Below are 8,423 nucleotides of genomic sequence, written 5' to 3' on the forward strand. Positions count from 1 at the left end.
GTAGTAGTAGTAGTAGTAGTAGTAGTAGTAGTAGTAGTATGATTTAAAGGTACAAAGTGAATGAAGTGTGCCCAGGCCCAGAGCTACTTTGCTGGGCATGACTGTGTTTGACGTCTTGGGCCTGGAAGTCTGGTAGTAGTAGTATGATTTAAAGGTACAAAGTGAATGAAGTGTGCCCAGGCCCAGAGCTACTTTGCTGGGCATGACTGTGTTTGACCTCTTGGCTCTGGAAGTCTATTTCTAGGCTTATATAAAGGGTCAAACTTCTTGAAGTGTGCCCAGGCCCAGAGCTACTTTGCTGGGCATGACTGTGTTTGACCTCTGGGGCCTGGAAGTCTGGTAGTAGTAGTATGATTTAAAGGCACAAAGTGATTGAAGTGTGCCCAGGCCCAGAGCTACTTTGCTGGGCATGAATGTGTTTGAACTCTTGGCCCTGGAAGTCTGGTAGTAGTAGTATGATTTAAAGGCACAAAGTGAATGAAGTGTGCCCAGGCCCAGAGCTACTTTGCTGGGCATGACTGTGTTTGACCTCTTGGCTCTGGAAGTCTATTTCTAGGCTTATATACAGGGTCAAACATCTTGAAGTGTGCCCAGGCCCAGAGCTACTTTGCTGGGCATGAATGTGTTTGAACTCTTGGGCCTGGAAGTCTGGTAGTAGTAGTATGATTTAAAGGCACAAAGTGATTGAAGTGTGCCCAGGCCCAGAGCTACTTTGCTGGGCATGACTGTGTTTGACCTCTTGGGCCTGGAAGTCTGGTAGTAGTAGTATGATTTAAAGGCACAAAGTGATTGAAGTGTGCCCAGGCCCAGAGCTACTTTGCTGGGCATGAATGTGTTTGACCTCTTGGGCCTGGAAGTCTGGTGGTAGTAGTAGTATGATTTAAAGGCACAAAGTGAATGAAGTGTGCCCAGGCCCAGAGCTACTTTGCTGTGCATGACTGTGTTTGACCTCTTGGCTCTGGAAGTCTATTTCTAGGCTTATATAAAGGGTCAAACTTCTTGAAGTGTGCCCAGGCCCAGAGCTACTTTGCTGGGCATGACTGTGTTTGACCTCTGGGGCCTGGAAGTCTGGTAGTAGTAGTATGATTTAAAGGCACAAAGTGATTGAAGTGTGCCCAGGCCCAGAGCTACTTTGCTGGGCATGAATGTGTTTGAACTCTTGGGCCTGGAAGTCTGGTAGTAGTAGTATGATTTAAAGGCACAAAGTGAATGAAGTGTGCCCAGGCCCAGAGCTACTTTGCTGGGCATGACTGTGTTTGACCTCTTGGCTCTGGAAGTCTATTTCTAGGCTTATATACAGGGTCAAACATCTTGAAGTGTGCCCAGGCCCAGAGCTACTTTGCTGGGCATGAATGTGTTTGAACTCTTGGGCCTGGAAGTCTGGTAGTAGTAGTATGATTTAAAGGCACAAAGTGATTGAAGTGTGCCCAGGCCCAGAGCTACTTTGCTGGGCATGACTGTGTTTGACCTCTTGGCTCTGGAAGTCTATTTCTAGGCTTATATAAAGGGTCAAACATCTTGAAGTGTGCCCAGGCCCAGAGCTACTTTGCTGGGCATGAATGTGTTTGAACTCTTGGGCCTGGAAGTCTGGTAGTAGTAGTATGATTTAAAGGCACAAAGTGATTGAAGTGTGCCCAGGCCCAGAGCTACTTTGCTGGGCATGACTGTGTTTGACCTCTTGGGCCTGGAAGTCTGGTGGTAGTAGTAGTATGATTTAAAGGCACAAAGTGATTGAAGTGTGCCCAGGCCCAGAGCTACTTTGCTGGGCATGAATGTGTTTGAACTCTTGGGCCTGGAAGTCTATTTCTAGGCTTATATAAAGGGTCAAACATCTTGAAGTGTGCCCAGGCCCAGAGCTACTTTGCTGTGCATGACTGTGGTTGACCTCTTGGCCCTGGAAGTCTGGTGGTAGTAGTAGTATGATTTAAAGGCACAAAGTGAATGAAGTGTGCCCAGGCCCAGAGCTACTTTGCTGGGCATGAATGTGTTTGAACTCTTGGGCCTGGAAGTCTGGTAGTAGTAGTAGTAGTAGTAGTAGTAGTAGTAGTAGTAGTATGATTTAAAGGCACAAAGTGCTTGAAGTGTGCCCAGGCCCAGAGCTACTTTGCTGTGCATGACTGTGTTTGACCTCTTGGCTCTGGAAGTCTATTTCTAGGCTTATATAAAGGGTCAAACTTCTTGAAGTGTGCCCAGGCCCAGAGCTACTTTGCTGTGTATGACTGTGTGACCTCTTGGCCCTGGAATTCTGGTGGTAGTAGTAGTATGATTTAAAGGCACAAAGTGAATGAAGTGTGCCCAGGCCCAGAGCTACTTTGCTGGGCATGACTGTGTTTGACCTCTTGGGCCTGGAAGTCTGGTAGTAGTAGTATGATTTAAAGGCACAAAGTGATTGAAGTGTGCCCAGGCCCAGAGCTACTTTGCTGGGCATGAATGTGTTTGAACTCTTGGGCCTGGAAGTCTATTTCTAGGCTTATATAAAGGGACAAACTTCTTGAAGTGTGCCCAGGCCCAGAGCTACTTTGCTGTGTATGACTGTGTGACCTCTTGGCCCTGGAATTCTGGTGGTAGTAGTAGTAGTAGTAGTATGATTTAAAGGTACAAAGTGAATGAAGTGTGCCCAGGCCCAGAGCCAGGCCTGGGCAGCAGGGGGCGCTCCTGGCCATGCCCAGCGAGTTTCGTGCGAATCGGACCTGGTCCGGAAGAGATACGAAGGGAAAACTCATTACTCGTCGGGGTGGCACATCCAGGCTCTCGACCCTCCCAAAGCGTCCGACCAGGGTGCACCCTGCCGGGCATGGTTAGCCGCCAGCCCCCTTCCTGGAGGTCTGGTTGGCACGGGGTTTTGATTTTTCGGTTTCATATCTCTGGGCTCCTTGGGAGCAGAAAGTCGGTTGAGGGCCCTTTGGAAAGAGCCGGGGCTGCCGTTTAACGCTGTCCAAGCGGCAGGCGAAGCGCACCCACCGTTTTTACGCTATGATTTTTTAAAACCGCCGGGGCGGCAAACACAGGGCCGGTCGGGTTTGAAGACGAATATCTCTTCGGCCCTTGGGAGGAGAGAAGCAGCGCGGGTCACCTTTGAACGCGCTCGCTGCCAGGAACGTCTGGCGTAAAAGTTTCGTGGGAATCGGACGTTCCTAGGCTGAGAAGCGAGCGCCCGCCCTCGGGCGGTCGGGGGCCCCTTTCTCATTCCCCGTCTGGGCTAAAAATACGAGGTCGGACCCGATGGACTCGGGAGACTGGAGAGTACCAGGGAGACCCTGGAAGCAGGCGACCCGACCCACGCTTCGCTGTCTCCTCGGCCCTCGGGAGTAGAAGCGCGGGGACGGTGGCGTGGGCAGCAGGGGGCGCTCCTGGCCATGCCCAGCGAGTTTCGTGCGAATCGGACCTGGTCCGGAAGAGATACGAAGGGAAAACTCATTACTCGTCGGGGTGGCACATCCAGGCTCTCGACCCTCCCAAAGTGTCCGACCAGGGTGCACCCTGCCGGGCTAAGAGAACAGCCAGGTGAACCCTGGAGGTTCCGAACTCCAGACCCCTGGACCCGACGGCTCAGTCCGCCTCAGGTGCACTACAGAGGTCCTCGGGCTGTCCCTGAGTGCATTAAAACGGAAATCAGAATTACTCCCCCGGGTGGCACTTCCAGGCTCTCGACCCTCCCAAAGTGTCCGACCAGGGTGCACCCTGCTGGGCATGGTTAGCCGCCAGCCCCCTTCCTGGAGGTCTGGTTGGCACGGGGCTGGTTGGCACGGGGTTTTGCAAATAGGTCCCGTCGGGTATATGGGAGAGCAAAGAGAATCAATGGGGTCCAAGCACTAAATTCATCCAGTGGCGTTCTCTGCGAGGGGTGTTCGGCCGGCAAGGGGAGCTCTCCCTCGGACACATGATCAAACGCCTGTCCCCTACCGGAAAGTGGTGTGCTCTGGATGCCCCCCCCCCCCCCCCATCCCCCGAGGGGGGTGCTTATCCCGCGAGGGGAGCCCTCCTCGGGTTAAGTGAACCATCATGCCGATTCCCCTATGGAAGTGGGCACATCCAGGCACACAGTCTGCTTTGCTCTCCCCGACCCGAGTGCGTCTGTTGGGCTGAGTGTACGCCCAGGCAACTGGATCCAATGGCTCAGTCCGCCGCAGCGTGCTTCGACGATGGGTCGTACAGCCATGCCACCAGGGTGGGCGTGTTTGTAAATGTACCAGTGGATTCTCGTCGGCCTGCCACATCCATGGTATCGACCCACCAGGCCTGTCCGACCAGGGGTTGACCCTGGACGGGCACGGTCTGTGGTTTGGCCCTTGTCCTAGATGAAATCGGGCACGGGGTTTTCTGGCCAGGTACCATCGGGTTACTGGGAGAGCGGCTTCGGTCTCCAGGTGAGACCAATGGTGAAGCAGCACGAGGCAATGGAGAGCATGCAAAGCGATGGGGAAGCCATGCACGGCAATGGCCACGAAAAAAAAAAAAAAATCACCACGGAAGGAACGTGAAGAACAAGGAGGAGTGTAGTGACACTGCCCAAAGCTGCCCGGTGTTGCAGGGGTCTATTGGTGTGTTGCTTCCTTGTTTGGTAGAGTGGAGTACCAGACCCGCCAGGGGTAGGCAAACCATTCCCCCTACGGTAAGTGAGGAGCCAGCCATTTGACGAGCGGGTGTCCACGTGTACGGGTGCGAGCGCTATCCCCCCACACGGGGTTAGGCCACGGCCTTAGGTGGACGTCTGCCGACCAGCCCCGGCTGATCCAGAACTTCTGATGTGGAGAGCGGTTTTGACAGATCCTCCCTGGTTCTAGCGGGTCAAGCCTCTGATGGGGGGTGGGGGTTATTTGTAACCCATCCCAGAACTCTCTGGGGGAGACTCAGACGGCCAGTCTGTCTACTCAGTTGTCCTATACTGGTGTCTGTGGTTTGGGAGGAAGGGAGTGCCCTGCTTTGTTGGCCTCCTCTTCAAACCTACCTGGGCCCACGAATCACTCTTCTTGGTTACATCACGAAACGTAGGTTGAGCGAGGCTAGGGGGGAGGGAATTCGACGAGGTCTTTCCCTTGTCCCCCCACCAGCGGCCCACGAAAATCAAAACGGCGTGAAGAGAGGGAACGCCGAAAGCACCTGGAGTCGGCCGTCCGCACCTCCGGAGGAGGTGGACGGGGTACGGTGCGGGCATGACCGGATGGGACAGCTTTGCATCAAGGTGAGAGGTCGGCGTCCGAAGGCCAGAGGGCGGTGCGCGAGCACGTTTACACTGGCCGCGGAAGCTGTCCTGGGTAGCCCTGTATGGCGTCTGGACCTGACGGCGCACGCACTTACAACCCGCTGCTTCCTAGCCCCCGGAAGGGGAGGCGGATGTCACTCGTGGTTCATCCCAGACCACGGTGCAAACTACCTGGTTGATCCTGCCAGTAACATATGCTTGTCTCAAAGATTAAGCCATGCAGGTCTAAGTGCACACGGCCGGTACAGTGAAACTGCGAATGGCTCATTAAATCAGTTATGGTTCCTTTGATCGCTCCACACGTTACTCGGATAACTGTGGTAATTCTAGAGCTAATACATGCAAACGAGCGCTGACCCTTCGGGGGATGCGTGCATTTATCAGACCCAAAACCCATCCGGGGGGCTCGGGCCCCCCGGCCGCTTTGGTGACTCTAGATAACCTCGGGCCGATCGCGCGCCCTCCGCGGCGGCGACGTCTCATTCGAATGTCTGCCCTATCAACTTTCGATGGTACCATAGTCGGCTACCATGGTGACCACGGGTAACGGGGAATCAGGGTTCGATTCCGGAGAGGGAGCCTGAGAAACGGCTACCACATCCAAGGAAGGCAGCAGGCGCGCAAATTACCCATTCCCGACACGGGGAGGTAGTGACGAAAAATAACGATACAGGTCTCTTTCGAGGCCCTGTAATCGGAATGAGCGTATCCTAAACCCATGGGTGAGGACCCATTGGAGGGCAAGTCTGGTGCCAGCAGCCGCGGTAATTCCAGCTCCAATAGCGTATATTAAAGTTGCTGCAGTTAAAAAGCTCGTAGTTGGATGTCGGGAGTGGGCTGGCGGTCCGCCGCGAGGCGTGCCACCGCCTGTCTCAGACCCTGTCTCCCGGTGCCCCCCGGATGCCCTTGGCTGGGTGTCCGGACGGGGCTCGGAGCGTTTACTTTGAAAAAATTAGAGTGTTCAAAGCGGGCCCGCTTCTCGCCTGAATACCTGAGCTAGGAATAATGGAATAGGACTCCGGTTCTATTTTGTGGGTTTCCTGAACCAGGGCCATGATTAAGAGGGACGGCCGGGGGCATTCGTATTGCGCCGCTAGAGGTGAAATTCTTGGACCGGCGCAAGACGGACGAAAGCGAAAGCATTTGCCAAGAATGTTTTCATTAATCAAGAACGAAAGTCGGAGGTTCGAAGACGATCAGATACCGTCGTAGTTCCGACCGTAAACTATGCCGACCCGCGATCCGGCGGCGTTATTCCCATGACCCGCCGGGCAGCGTGAGGGAAACCACGAGTCTGTGGGTTCCGGGGGGAGTATGGTTGCAAAGCTGAAACTTAAAGGAATTGACGGAAGGGCACCACCAGGAGTGGAGCCTGCGGCTTAATTTGACTCAACACGGGAAACCTCACCCGGCCCGGACACGGAAAGGATTGACAGATTGATAGCTCTTTCTCGATTCTGTGGGTGGTGGTGCATGGCCGTTCTTAGTTGGTGGAGCGATTTGTCTGGTTAATTCCGATAACGAACGAGACTCCGGCATGCTAAATAGTTACGCGGCCCTCCGCGGTCGGCGTCAAACTTCTTAGAGGGACAAGTGGCGTTCAGCCACGCGAGATGGAGCAATAACAGGTCTGTGATGCCCTTAGATGTCCGGGGCTGCACGCGCGCCACAATGGTTGGATCAGCGTGTGCCTACCCTACACCGAGAGGTGCGGGTAATCCGCTGAACCCCATTCGTGATGGGGACTGGGGATTGCAATTATTCCCCATGAACGAGGAATTCCCAGTAAGCGCGGGTCATAAGCTCGCGTTGATTAAGTCCCTGCCCTTTGTACACACCGCCCGTCGCTACTACCGATCGGATGGTTTAGTGAGGTCCTCGGATCGGCCCCGCCGGGGCTCCTCGCGGGCCTTGGCGGAGCGCCGAGAAGTCGATCAAACTTGACTATCTAGAGGAAGTAAAAGTCGTAACAAGGTTTTCGTAGGTGAACCTGCGAAAGGATCATTAACGGGTAACGCTGTCCGGCGTGCCTCCTCTCCCGACCCCCTCGACTTCGCCGTCCCCCCGCGTCGGGGCCCAGGGTCGAAAGGGTCTTCGGGGTTGCTGTTACACGTGGTCGCTTGCAGGTCAGGCTGGACAGAAGGCATAAAGGAGGAGCCTAGTCCCTCCCACCCCTTCCTCGTCCTCCGCCTCTTCCTCCGCGTCGTCCTTCAGCACCCCCCCCCCGCAGGCCCCGGTATTCTCTGGGTTCCAGCGCGAGAGACGCGTCGTTCAAAAAACTCGGCGTCCCCGCTCGTCGGGCGAAGGCCGGTTTCCCCTCACCTTGCCGGCAGGAGAAGCGCCTGCGAGTCGAGCGGGTCGTACGGGTCCGTCCCGCGCCCTCCCTCTCGCTCGCACGGCCGCTGCCTCCGTCCACCGCGAGGGGTTTTCCTATTTTGTTGTCCTTGTCATTCATCCCCGTCCCCTTGCTCGCTGACGAGCGGACTTTCCGGGGGGGGTTGCGAGCGCTGCTCCTCGTGGGGCAGGCCATGGCCCTTCCTGTGTTCGTCCGCCCACCGGCGTCCTGGGGCGTGGTGGTGGTGGGTGGCGCAGCCGGTTCCCCTGCTTCTCTCTCTCAGAAAGGAGTCTCAGGGGGACCCCCGGCAGGTACCTAGGGCTTGGCCCACGCTACGTGAGTTCCACCCCTTTCGAGGGGTCGGACGGGGCGGGCGCGGAGGGCCGCGGTTCAAAGACTGACTCGTCTGCCACGTGGGGCGTGTGGGCAAAGCGCAACCCCGCGCCCGTTTCAACACTCGCAGACGGGGGCGCCTGACCGGTTGGTGAAACCTTTTAAACCTGTCTTTGTAGTCGTGGTGAAAGACCTAAACTGAGCCTGAAATAAAAGAGTACAACTCTTAGCGGTGGATCACTTGGCTCGTGCGTCGATGAAGAACGCAGCCAGCTGCGAGAACTAATGTGAATTGCAGGACACATTGATCATCGACATTTCGAACGCACATTGCGGCCCCGGGTCCATCCCGGGGCTACGCCTGTCTGAGGGTCGCTATTCCTATCTGTCGGACCTGCCTTCTCAGGCGGGACCGCGGTTGGAGGTTCGTAGGTGGGGGGGTGCCCCCTGGCCTCCGTCTTCCTAAAAGCAGACGGTTCCCGGTCGCTGTCTCGGTGAGATCCGGTCGGTGGGTTCGCTGCGGTTGAGTGCCCGTTCTCCGTGCACAAGCTT

The 8,423-nt window shown here is 55.7% G+C and overlaps 2 non-coding genes across 2 annotated transcripts; both read left to right on the top strand.

Moving 5' to 3' along the window:
- Positions 1-5,371: 5,371 nt before the first annotated feature.
- LOC145654731 (18S ribosomal RNA) lies at positions 5,372-7,210 on the top strand. Its single transcript, XR_014120931.1, has one exon. It is a non-coding gene; the product is annotated as an 18S ribosomal RNA (ribosomal RNA).
- Positions 7,211-8,092: 882 nt separating this feature from the next.
- Positions 8,093-8,246, top strand: LOC145654740 (5.8S ribosomal RNA). Its single transcript, XR_014120940.1, has one exon. It is a non-coding gene; the product is annotated as a 5.8S ribosomal RNA (ribosomal RNA).
- Positions 8,247-8,423: the final 177 nt, after the last annotated feature.

Source organism: Electrophorus electricus, unplaced genomic scaffold (assembly GCF_041902795.1).
Source record: "Electrophorus electricus isolate QZ-2024a unplaced genomic scaffold, ASM4190279v1 Scaffold150, whole genome shotgun sequence".
Lineage (NCBI taxonomy): Eukaryota > Metazoa > Chordata > Actinopteri > Gymnotiformes > Gymnotidae > Electrophorus > Electrophorus electricus.